Genomic DNA, 13,751 nt, shown 5'->3' on the forward strand with positions numbered 1-13,751 from the left:
CATAGGTCCATGGAAAGCTGGCCTGGATGATAATTTGAGTGATCAACTCATCAACACTCAGAATCATTGTCTCTAAGCAAAATATTGTGCCTTGAGTCTCTTTTGTCTTATGAAAACATTTTTTGGAGGTGTCTCCAAAACCTCATATAAACAGACCCATTGCTAATCTATCTTGCAGCTTTCTTTTATTCCTTATGTTGATAACAGGTAGTCAGACATCTTCAGCAAGATTGATCCCCCTTCTTTTGTACTTTTCGCATGTACTTCATTACCAAATTCTGCATTCTGCCAAAAAGTTTCTTTTCTATACAGCCCTGCTTTTCCAATTCTACTGCACTGCCTAGTTTAGGACTTCATCGTGTTCACAGAGACCAGCAGTTTCAAAGTGTGGTCTGCAGATCTCATGGTGCCCAGAACACTTACAGGGAGTACCAAACCTATTTTTACAATAATATGAAAAAAAGATATGTCCTTTTCACTCTGTTGACATTTGTACTAATGATGCAAAGCAATGGTGCATAAAAATGCTGATCCTGTGCACAAATTAAGAGAATGCTACCAAACTGTATGAGCAGCTATTTGATTTGATTTGATTTTTTTTTGAGATGGAATCTCACTCACCCTGTTGCCCAGGCTGGAGTGCAGTGGTGTGCTCTTGGCTCACTGCAACCTCCCCCTCTCGGGTTCAAGCAATTCTCATGCCTCAGCTTCTCTAGTAGCTGGGATTACAGATGGGCACTATCATGCCAACTAATTTGTGTGTTTTTAGTAGAGGTGGAGTGTCACCATGTTGGCCAGGCTGGTCTCCAACTCCTGACCTCAAGTGATCCGCCCGCCTCAGCCTCCCAAAGTGCCGGGATTACAGGCGTGAGCCACCGCACCCAGCCCTATTTTATTCTTCATTGCCACACACTTACGATAAAGAAAATGAGTTTCACTTAAGAATGGCTTTGATGGAGCAGTACAAATTATTTATTTTACTAAATCGCTGATTTTACTAATCTTACTAAAATTATTAATTTTATTAAATCCTGTGAGTACACATTTTTTGGTCTCTTTTTTTATTTTAAGTTCCTCAAATGATTTCAACACATATCCAAATGAGAGCCCCTGGTTTCCTGTATTTTTTTTTAAAGAGAGCAATAACACAAAAATAAAAACTGTGATGTTTAATCATAATTTTATATGATTCATTGTAATTTGTATGATTAAAATTCAGTTGCAGTTAAAATTAAGATCTTAGATTTCCCCAAAGTATCATGAAAATTAATATACTTATATTGGTAAAAAAATAAAACACTGGAAAATAGATGGTGGTATGTATGGGTGTTTATAAATATATATATGTATTTTTTATTTTATTTTTCACCTTTAAGCTCTTTTACTGGGCAAAGATAAATTATAAGTGGTATTTTCTAGTATGTGTTAATTTGTTCTCCAGGTATTGAAAAGTATTATTTTATAGTTTTATTTTAGCGCCCCCCCCGCCTTTTTTTTTAGATGGAGTCTTGCTCTGTTGCCCAGGCTGGAGTTCAGTGGCATGATTGGCTCACTGCAACCTCCACCTCCCAGGTTCAAGTAATTCTCATGCCTCAGCCTCCCAAGTAGCTGGTGTGTGCCACCGCACCTGTATAAATTTTGTATTTTTTAGTAGAGGTGGGGTTTTGCCATGTTAGCCAGGCTGGTCTTGAACTCCTGACCTCAAGTGATCCGCCTGTCTCAGCCTCCCAAAGTGCTGGGATCACAGGCATGAGCCACTGCACCTGGCCCATTTTACACATATTTTTAATATTTTATGTGACAAAATAGGAAATATGTGTACCTTTTGCTGCGTACCAAAATATGATGGTTGTATTGAGAAAAAGTGCTGTGTGATTGATTTGTGAGCTGAACTGCTTCTCCATGAACCATTTTTACTTGAAAAAATGCTGATAGACAAACCATGGTTGTTCAAATTTGGTTATTTGGTGGACATTTTCTCAAAAAATGAACAAAGCAAGCCTGTTACTTTAAAAAACACAACTGACAGTATTTGCTGCCAATGATAAATTCTGAGCTTTCAAATTTTAGGAATTTTGGAAATTTGTATGTGGCACTGTGAGCTTGACAGCCTCTTAATACTTATAGATTTTTCTGGTAAAGTCAGTGGTAATATTAACAAAAATGTGGCAGAGTCAGGATCCACACCCAGGCATTCCAACTCTAGAGTCTGTGCTCTTAGAGAGTTTACGGTCTTCCTTCCCAGGCTTTTCTACAGAACAAATGAGGTCCAAACCCCTCAGCACGGCACTGACAGTCTTTGCATATAAAAAATTTTCCTTTCATGCTTAGTTGGTTTCCTTATTGAGCCTCCCATTCTCCGCAAGTTTAATTGTTGTGTGCTATTCCCAGAAAAAGGAAGTTGACTCTCAGAAACTAGAAGGTGAATGTCTTACTACTGTGAAATATAGGCAGCATTAGATGAGGAGTAGGAAAGCTGATTGAGGGATAGGAAGAAGGAATGAATGGGTGATGCTGATTAGCAGAAAATCTCTGGGGAGCTTGGTGAGCACCTGGGAATGCAAATGTGTCTGTATATTTAAGTCAGATTAGGTAGAAGGTAAGCTGCAGGTTTTGGTAGTCTACAAGAATGAAAGGAAATAGTAAGTCCTGGATTTAGGTAGATAGAAATTGATTTGACAGACGATCCTGCAATCAGGCAGATAATTTGGATGGCAGGAATCAGAACCCTGACTGGTCAGTGCTGTAGTTTGGATATAGCTTGTTTGTCCCCACCAAATCTCATGCTGTAATCCCACCCCCTGTGCTGGAGGTGGGGCCTGATGGAAGGTGTTTTGGTCATGGGGGTGGATCCCTCATGAATAGATTAGTGCCCTTCCTGGGGGCGAGTTCTCGCTCTGTCAGAGATATTTTGTGTAAATACAATCCAAATGCATTCATAATTTTCCCCTGCCCTAGTTTTTTAAAACTGAAATATTTAACATATTGGTTTTGTATCTTAATTTTTTCTTTTAATATTATGCTTTTGAGATATTTCCATATCAGTGCATGAAGAACCCCCTTATCAGTTTTTCATGGCTGCATAATTTTACAATATATAGGCATTCCTCATCATGCCCAATTGGTCCTAAACATTTTTTTTTTTTTTTTTTGAGACGGAGTCTCGCTGTGTCACCCAGGCTGGAGTGCAGTGGCGCGATCTCGGCTCACTGCAAGCTCCGCCTCCCGGGTTCACGCCATTCTCCCGCCTCAGCCTCTCCGAGTAGCTGGGACTACAGGCGCCCGCCACCATGCCCGGCTAATTTTTTGTATTTTTAGCAGAGACGGGGTTTCACCGTTTTAGCCAGGATGGTCTCGATCTCCTGACCTCGTGATCCACCCGCCTCAGCCTCCCAAAGTGCTGGAATTACAGGCATGAGCCACCGCGCCTGGCCGGTCCTAAACATTTTTTTTAAACCCAGCTGTCAATGATAGCACCATGGACAAGATGGCCAATCGGGCTTTCCTATTGCTGGATAATTAGAGTCTCAAACTAGACTTTTTGTTTGGTGGCAATTTTTTGCCTCCCTTAATTTCTCAGTGACTGCACTTTATACAACAGGGGCTCCCTCGCAGGTTTATGCACACGATTAATAGTATTAATACTCTTCATGGCTGGGCACAGTGGCTCACGCCTATAATCCCAGCACTTTGGGAGGCTGAGATGGATGGATCACTTGAGGTCAGCAGGTCGAGGCCATCCTGGCCAACATGGTGAAACCCCATCTCTACCAAAAAATAAAAAAAATTAGCCAGGTGTGGTGGTATACGCTTGTAGTTCCAGCTGCTCAGGAGGCTGAGGTGGGAGAATCGTTTGAACCTGGGAAGCGGAGGCTGCAGCGAGTCAAGATCACGCCACTGCACTCCAGCCTGGGTGACAGAGTGAGACCCTGTCTCAAAAAAAAAATACTATTAATAATCACTCTGTTTATTATCTGCCTTATTTTACATTGTTCATAACCCAACCTTTTTGCTTTTTTATTCTGGGTGCTGAACGTGTCCTCCAAGGGTTTCACGGTTGTCGTACGCCCTGAAATTGGGCAAGGAGCTTTAAGAGGGAACTTTGAGTTTGCCAGAGAAAACTCAAGATGTTTCTACATGAAGAAAATGGTTTCAGACATTTGACTTCTTTATTTTTTGCATACTCTTTGTGATGGTCGTTAGCAAAGACCTAGAGTGGTTGTATGGCTATTTGTAAAGGCTGACAGTGACTTGATATTGGCTCAACTTGAAAAGTTTGATATTTGATGTTTGTATTCAACATTGGAAACAAAGGTGTTTAAAAGGATGATATATGATTATGGGGTGGCATACAAGACTTTGCAGAACTTATATCTGCACACTTATATCTTTTCTGCCAAAATGGTTGTTTGTTTTGATGTTAACTTGTGCTTGGCATGTTTATCTCCATACCTTCTTTGGTTTAAAGTTTATTCTAATTAAAACCCTAATTAGTAATATTTGTATTTACTGGTAGCTTAGCTGTCTGAGTGTAATCTCATTTGTTTGTTAATTGGTTTGCCTTATTAGCTCATTTTAAATTGCCAAGAAAAATCCTGAAGACAAGTGAACATAATTAAATTGGAGCATGGGTCACTTCTTACTGCCTCTTTTTCCAGCGAGCAGAGAATTTCTATAGACAAAAACAAGGTCTACTTTAAAGAGAAATAATTAAGGTTTGTATTTTAAGTAAGGATAAATCCTATTGTATTTAAGATGATAGTTGTGAAATTTGATTGTTATGAAATATGAGAAGGTAAAACTGAGACTTATTTGAAGATTCATGCAATAACTTTCTTATCTGAGCAACATTTAAGACTTCATAGGGGGCGCCTTTTGGTAAAGAAGCAGAAACTTTGGAGTTAGATAGACCTGGGTTGGGGCTTGGATTTGACATTTACTGTCTGTGAGATCTTGGTTAAGTTACAGGCTGAGTATCCCTTATCCAAAATGCTTGTGACCACAAGCATTTTGGACGTCAGATTTTTTCAGTTTGGAATATTTGCATATACATTAGGAGCTATCTCAGGGATGGGACCCAAATCTGATCACAAAATTTATTGATATTTCCTATATATCTTATACATATGGTCTGCAGATAATTTTAGACAATATTTTAAAATAATTTTGTGCATGAAACAGAGTTTTGACTGTAACCTGTCACATGAGGCCAGGTGTGAAATTTTCCATTTGTGACACAATGCCAGTGCTCAAAAGATTTCAAATTTTGGAGAATTTCAGATTTGAAATTTTTGGATTAGGGATGCTCAACCAGTATTACTCTTTCTAAGCCTCAGTTTAAAATGGATATAATAGCAGCTGTTTAATAGTACATTGTTAGAATTAAATGAAATAGTGTATGTCAAGTGGCTCACACACCTTAGGCACTTAAAGAACGCAGTTTAGTTTTCCTTCTAGTCTTTAGATGATTCAGGGAGCATAATTAGAAGTTATAAACAACAACAAAACTCCACCTGTGAAATCTTTCTCCCTGTACGTCACTTAGATAAACACAGCCAGATTTTCTGCAGAGAAGCATAAACAGTCTTTATTGTCAGTTTGATTGTAGACTTACCATAAACCAAACACATTAGTCTGAATTTAAGAAATAGGGGCTTTAAATAGGCTGTGAGTAAATAGGCTGGGAGCAAGAAAGTTTTGACTATCACTATAGAAAAAACACTTGATGTGCAGATTCGCCTGATCTAACACATTTTTTAAAAATTATAGAAATGTAATTCTGTATTTTCACAACTAAATTAATCTTTTCCCCTTCTGGTTAATTGGGGAATTATTTTTTACCTAGAATAATAAAACATATGATATGATCAAGTTCAATAATTTACTCTTCAAATTGATGAAACAGTTCTTCAAATAGTCTCACATACTTACACTGCACATTCGAAAAGTATTCATTTCTTATAATATGATATTTAAATCAATGGTTAAAAATGAGCACACAGACAGAATATGCCAACAAATCTTGCTTTCCCGGGTGGCGGTGGAGAAGAGATGGGGGTTAGGAGGGAGAAGGGGAATTGAGAGGTAGCTAAATCCCTAAATCAATGAAAGTAATTAAAAAACAATCTTGAAAAATTTGATGAATAATTAGCGCTAACAAACTCAATAGAAATCAAAAGAAATCAAAACTAGTTAATACACTTAGAGAGGAAAAGAGTCTCACAGACAAAAGATAGAGAATGGCCATTTATTTATTCAACAAATATTTAGTGACTATGATGTAAAAAATAGAGCTATAAACTAAAGAATATGCTGGCTAATTGAAAAAAATGTGTTTGTGGTAGAAAGAAGTGAAGTCAAATATTTTATTCAGTTTACAAATGAAAGCCTCATAGATGTAGCTAAAATTACCATCCTAATTATTGTAAAAATTACTACTTTTGAAATGAAAATATATAAAAACATGACAACTTTTCCCCTCATTCAACTCCATTTTTCATAGTACCTTTTGTGCCTATCCTTTTCAATCTTTTCCTAATTTTATACAGACTCAGTGAAAGATACATTACACACACATATATACACATACATTCTCGTTACCAATTTTCTGTATTCGTTCTTACACTGTTATAAAGAACTACCTGAGACTGGGTAATTTAGAGAGAAAAGAGGTTTAATTGACTCACAGTTCCACAGGCTGTACAGGAGAGTGTGGAGGCCTCAGGAAACTTATACAATCACGGCAGAAGGCGAAGGGGAAGCAAGCATGCCTTCACATGGTGGCAAGGGAAACAGAGAGAGAAAGAAAGAGAGAGAGAGAGAGAGAAGGGGGAGGTGCTACACAGTTTCAAACAACCAGATCTCATGAGAACTCTGTCAAAGGACAGCACTAGGGGGATGGTCCTAAGCCATCAGAAACCACCCCCATAATCCAATCACCTCCCACTGGGCCCCACCTCCAACACCGAGGATCACAATTCAACATGAGATTTGGGTGGGGACACAGAGCCAAAGCGTATCATATACCTTACTTCACAAAAATTAAATCATGCTGTAATATTCTATAAGAATAGCTTTGTAATTAATGTTATTATATTCATGGGCTAGTGTCCTGGGAAAAAATGCTAGGTTATAGGGAATGCACATTTTATAATTTCATGGACAAATTACTTTCCCATAGGTTATATTAATTTAGATGAGGAGACTTCCAGGTCGCCAAGTACTTCTGCTAGCATTGGATACTATCTTCTTAAATCTCCCCATTCCCGTTGGCAAAAATCATAAAGGTTTAAACTTCTTAGGTAGCCAAATCTGTTAGATTTTTCTTTACTAATTCTGGGTTTGCAATTTTACTTAGAAAGCCTTCCCCTCACCCTGCATCAAACAGTTGTAAAGTATTGTCCTATCTGTACATATTAATATTTTAAAAGATATATTGCTTACATTGAACCTAAATATTTTGTTTTATATATGGTGAGAGATTATGAATTCTCTTAAATGACTTCCGAATTCATAACTAGTTGTCCTAATACCTGACAGAGCAGGAGCGCCTCCATCTCAGACAAGCCTCTCATTCTAAAGTTCACCTTAATAAAAAAATCGCCTAAATCCAAAAGGCACCAGCCTAATGGCTAAGGTCAGGACGACCATAAACCACAAATAACATCTTCAACCAGAAACATTCCAAACTCCTCCCCAACCAGAGACATGCCAGCCTCGAGATAACCCCCCTCCAGCCAGGAAGATGCCAGCCCCGATAACCCCACTCCAAGCCAGAAAGATGTCTGCCCCAAGATAACATCCGCTCCTCCCAGAGACATTCCAACCCCACGATAAAACTTCTCCCTCACACAGAAACATGCCAAGCTTGTAATAAGTCCCCTCACCCTAAAACCAATAGATAGTCTAAGAGAAAACGCTCCTGGCTGAAACTGGCCAGAAGCCCCTCTCATTTTTTATTTAAAGTAAACCCGTCCTTAACTGCCAGCTGCGTTTTCTTTCCTCTTTAACTCTTTAACTCTTACAATACCATTTATTGAACCGTCACGGTCCTTTTTGATGTAAGAGTTAAAAAGAAATTGTTTAGGCAGATAGGGTAAGGAAGTCCTCGGTAAAGTTTTCCTTTTAATGAAAAGCAGCCCCCAAATCATTTCTTTTCTAACAAAGAGCAGCCTTTAAAATCGAGCTGCAGACATAGATAAGCAAGCTGGAAGCTTGCATGGGTGAATGCCAGTACCTGTGCCAACAGGAAAAGGCTACCTGGGGGCTAGGCCTGTTCAACCTGGTGGCTCCATCTTCTCTTTTCTTTGTCAACCATGTGTACAGTAACGAGCAGGCAACATGGCGCCTGCCAGATAGCGATTCCATCTGCATAATAAAAGATTAGGGTGGGATGGTCAGCTTCTTCCTGTGCTATGTAAATGGTACACCCAGTCTAGCCAACCTCTGGGCCCTGTGTAAATTAGACACTGCCTCCTCAAGCTCCTCTATGAAACCCCATGCATTTCACCATAGAACCGGAAGATCCACTGAAGGCCCCCTCTCTCTCTGTAGGAGAGAGAGCTATTCTTTTTTTGCTTTCTGTTGCTTATTAAACCTCCGCTCTTCCTTTTTTTCTTTTTTTTCCTTTTTTTCTTTTGTGAGACAGAGTCTCACTCCGTAGCCCAAGCTGGAGTGCAGTGGTGCGATCTTGGCTCACTGCAACCTCCGCCTCCTGGGCTCAAGTGATTCTCGTGCCTCAGCCTCCAAGTAGCTGGGACTACATGCTACATTTTAGTTTTGTTCCCTCACTTGGCTTTTGTGTCCTCTTTTCTCTCTGTCTCCTCCCTCATCTCGCCCTTTACCTCATTTTCAGGGTGTATGTGTCTGTGTACACTCATACACAGTGCCTGTATCTCATGGTGATAGGGTGGGGTGCCTGTGTCTTTGTCTCTCTGTAGCTTTCTGAATGTTTATGTCTTTTTCTGTTACTGACTCTAATTTTCTCCGTTTTTCTCTTTCTCTCCTTCTGTCTCTTTCCAGATAAATGCTACCTGAAGTTACTTGTTGTCTGTCACAGCCACATCCAAAGGACAAACCAAGTAACTAAGTATTCCACAACGCAGTCACTGAAACATAAACCCAACCACTGCATTCACAACCCTGAAGGCAGCCCTGCTCTTGACCACATAGATCCTTTATGCTTTTATCATCAAAACTTTAGAGAACAGCTTCAACCACTTTCGAAAAAGTGTTAATGCATTGATTATTAATAGAGATTCGGGGCAAAAAACACTTACCTCTTCATCATTTTTGCCTCCTTCTTACTGGAAATAGAATTGGGACCAGTATTTAACAACAGGTAGAAAAAGTGGATAGTCCTGGGTCAGACTTCCCAGATATCATTCAGACAATCTTGAAGAGATTTGGGAAGTCTCAATACCTCATATTTTTTAGAGTTTTGACAGAGCAGAGACCTCTTTTTCAGTGTGAAATCAAGGCCAAATAGCCTGGAAAAGGAGATGATGGTAGAACTTGCATTTCATCTTCCTTCTTTGTGGAAAGGATGAAAAACTATCAGTGATATTTCCAGTCTCAGTTGCAGGGAGGGGCCTGGACATGGATCAGGTCCTGCTGATGAGAAGCCCTTGAACAGAGTGGGGAGGCAGAAGAAGAGGGGGTTGTCTTCCTGACAGGCGTGCTATGGCTGCAGGTTGACATGGCCGGCCTCAGCCTTTCCCTTTCTAGGCTCCAGCTTTGTGGGTGTGAGGCTTTCAGGGATGCGGCCGCAGCAGTGGGAGCAGCAGCTCCAAAACTCTGAATACCAGCTAACTGGTGTGACTTTGATACAGTAGTGGCTGCCTGACTTAGTTTGTTCCATATGCTTGGGATAGGCCTGCTTTCTACCCATTGCACAAGTCCTCTTCACTCTAAAACCCGCTCTTAGTGGCCCTGCTCTGTCTCCTGCCACCGCTGCCGGGGCCCGAGTGGTTCACTGCACTGTGAAGACAGATTCCAGACGCTGGGAACAAGCGCCTCCAATCCCAGATGCTATGTCCAGCAAAGGCTCCGTGGTTCTGGCCTACAGTGGCGGCCTGGCCACCTGCTGCATCCTCGTGTGGCTGAAGAATAAGGCTATGACATCATCGCCTACCTGGCCAACATTGGCCAGAAGGAAGACTTCAAGGAAACCAGGAAGAAGCATTGAAGCTTGGGGCCAAAGTGTTCATTGAGGATGTCAAGCAGGGAGTTTGTGGAGGAGTTCATCTGGCCAGCCATCCAGTTCAGCGCACCGTATGAGGACTGCTACCTCCTGGGCACTTCTCTCACCAGGCCCCGCATCGCCCGCAAACAAGTGGAAATCGCCCACTGGGAGGGGGCCAAGTATGTGTCCCGTGGCACCACGGGAAAGGGGAGCGATCAGGTCCAGTTTGAGCTTACCTGCTATTTGCTGGCTCCCCAGATAAAGGTCATTGCTCCCTGGAGGATGCCTGAGTTCTACAACCGGTTCAAGGGCTGCAATGACCTGATGGAATATGCAAAGCACCACGGGATTCCCGTCCTGGTCACTCCCAAGAACCTGTGGAGCATGGACAAGAACCTCATGCACATCAGCTGTGAGGCTGGAATCCTGGAGAATCCCAAGAACCAAGTGCCTGTAGGTCTCTATGCGAAGACCCAGGACCCGGCCCCCAACACCCCTGACATTCTCGAGATCTAGTTAAAAAAGGGGTCCCCGTGAAGGTGGCTGACATCAAGGATGGCTCCACCTACCAGACCTCCTTGGAGCTCTTCATGTACCTGAACGAAGTCGCGGGCAAGCACGGCGTGGGCCGTCCTGACATCGTGGAGAACCGCTTCATTGGAATGAAGTCTGGAGGTATCTAGGAGGCCCCGGCAGGCACCATCCTTTACCACGCTCATTTAGACATCAAGGCCTCCACCATGGACTGGGAAGTGCGCAAAATCAACAAGGCCTGTGCTTGAAATTTGCTGAGCTGGTATATACCGGTTTCTGGCACAGCACTGAGTGTGAATTTGCCTGCCACTGCTTCGCCAAGTCCCAGGAGCGAGTGGAAGGGAAAGTGCAGGTGTCCATCTTCAAGGGCCAGGTGTACATCCTCGGCCTGGAGTTCCCACTGTCTCTCTACAATGAGAAGCTGGTGAGCATGAACATGCAGGGTGATTATGAGCCAATTGATGCCACCAGGTTCATCAACATCAATTCCCTCAGGCTGAAGGAATATCATCATCGCCAGAGCAAGGTCATTGCCAAATAGACCCCTGCGCAATGAGAAGCTGGGGCCTCCTCAATATGCAGCGCCCCCAAGTACAGGTGCTAATTGTTGTGATAATTTGTAATTGTGACTTGTTCTCCCCAGCTGGCAGTGTAGTGGGGCTGCCAGGCCCCAGCTTTGTTTCCTGGTCCCCTTGAAGCCTGCAAACATCATCATTGAAGGGAAGGATGTGCGGCAGCTGTGGTGGGGAGCTATAAAATGACAATTAAAAGATAACAACCCCCACCCCAAAAAAAACTGCTTAGTTTGGACAGTAAACTTAATAACCCTATCTCTAATTCTTGCAATAATTTTGTAAGTACCTAATTACCTGCATTTAAATTCTTTCTGTTTGAAACACCTAGAGTAGTTACTGTTTCCTTTATTGAATGCCAGCTGATGTCGAAGACAGACAAAACCAGATGGTGGTTAAAGGTGATAAAGACAGATTTTATTCAGTACTCTTGTAAGAGGGGAGAATAGCCAATGTAACTTGAGCTCAACTCTGCTGCAACAAAAGGTGGGACACTTTTTAAATACTGGGGTGGGCTGAAGGAAAGACACTGATGAGTGTCGAGGGGCATATGGTCTGTGTCACTAGGCTATCTAGGTTTGCTAGTTGGTGCTTACCTGGAGGAGAAACAAACTTCTTACATCTTTATGACAGGGGAAGTTGTTTAAGCTGGGGCAAGGGGCTGCAGATGTTAGGCCCCTACCTTCACACTGAGAGGAAGAGTTATCTCCCTAATGTTTGCATTTCAGAGAGATGGCTCCCAGGTCCTTGAGGAGACAGTTTTGTGTGGTAAAAAGGTTTATATCTCAAGGGCAGAGAAAGGATTTATAATTGCAAGCTTTCGCAGGCAGGCATTTTAAGAGGGAGCTGAGGTCACTGTAGGGACGAAATCTTAATCTGCTAGAAGTCATACTAGGGTTTGGTCAAGAACAGTCTTTGTCATGAATGTACCTGACATCGTGAAATTTTGCTTGAATTCCTTTGGGAATATACCATATCTCACAAGGCACGGTATATAGAACTTGATTTCAGCAGTCATCTTTTTTGAAAATGACTACCAGAGGATCAGTGTAACCCAATTGCCAAGACCAAGAGGCACCTGGAGTGAGAAGCTTTGGTGTACGTATTTACAAATATAAAACAGTCTTTTCTTTTTGTATTGCTAGGAATAGCCTTTTCGATTTGTAATAAAAACAGCTGTTCTTTTTCTACTGGGCTTTGAAAAGATATTTACTTCAATCTTTTTTTTTTTTTTTTTTTTTTTTTGAGACAGAGTCTTGCTCTGTCACCCAGGCTGGAGTGCAGTGGTACAATCTCGGCTTACTGCAACCTCTGCCTCCCTGGTTCAAGCGATTCTCTTACTTTAGCCTCCTGAGTAGCTGGGATGACAGGCACGTGCCACCATACCTGGCTGATTTTGGTATTTTTAGTAGCGATGGGGTTTCACCATATTGGCCACGCTGATCTCGAACTCCTGGCCTCAAGTGATCTGCCTGCCTTGGCCTCCCAAAGTGTTGGGATTACAGGCGTGAGCCACTGCGCTGGCCTACTTTAATTTTTATCACCTCAATTTCTACTCATCCACATCCATTCCAACCAAGTAGAGAAGCAGCAAAGAATGATTAAAATATTATAGCTTGTGAATATAATGCAGACTGTGCAGGATCTTGTTTGTGACCTGAACATTGAAAAGGGACCTAAGGCACTGCTGTCCCTGGGATTAAGCCTCCACATTAAGCTTCCTGGCATTCTTTCTGAGTTTGGCCTGCTGGAGCTCGCCGATCCTGTGTGCATTTCTGATCAACCGTCAATATTTCAAGGCCAAGAATTTGGGGATAGAGGTGAGATTTATTCCAAATCTCTAAATCATTTCCACTTAATACTCATTATTGTAGAAGGAAAAATTTATTTGTTCTCTGAAAGAGGCACAAAGCACATTTGATTATACCACTTTGCCTGACACTTGATTTATTTTACTAGTAGATCTGTTTTTAAAAATAGAAAGCAAATTATTATGCCTGAGTGACTTCAAAGCCTTCCCATCATTCCAGTTAGTAACCATGTTGCTCCCTTGGAGGAGAGAGGGGGGCTGAGGGTATGTGGGAGTGGAAAAGAGACAGGTAGGAGGGGAGAAAGAGTCAAAGAAATGACAAGGAAGGGCAAGTTGCCAGGAGCTCAATGGTTTAAAATTCTAGCCTGGATGCATTCCTTACCGTAGTTCCTCAACTAAATGAAAACTTGCTTGTCTTAGAAAGAAAATTCAGAAGATTACATTCTTGAGGTACGAAGTAAAAGATCAGACACATTCCACGGTGATTGGACTAGAATCTACAGAAAATATTTTCATAAAACATTTTCCACAATCAGTCCCTTTTTAAAAACATGATTTGGGGAGAGTGGTATAAACAAATAAAAAACACAAACATTTCAATATTGATTATTTTCCTCTTTATTTTGTTTTATTTTGAGGAGGCTGGAGAATG

General features: G+C 41.5%; 1 pseudogene; it reads left to right on the forward strand.

Annotated features, from left to right (window-relative positions):
• The first annotated feature begins 10,031 nt into the window (after positions 1-10,031).
• On the forward strand, positions 10,032-11,258 carry LOC100580893 (annotated as a pseudogene).
• The last annotated feature ends 2,493 nt before the right edge of the window (positions 11,259-13,751 follow it).

Source organism: Nomascus leucogenys, chromosome 23 (assembly GCF_006542625.1).
Source record: "Nomascus leucogenys isolate Asia chromosome 23, Asia_NLE_v1, whole genome shotgun sequence".
NCBI classification, from domain to species: Eukaryota; Metazoa; Chordata; class Mammalia; order Primates; family Hylobatidae; genus Nomascus; species Nomascus leucogenys.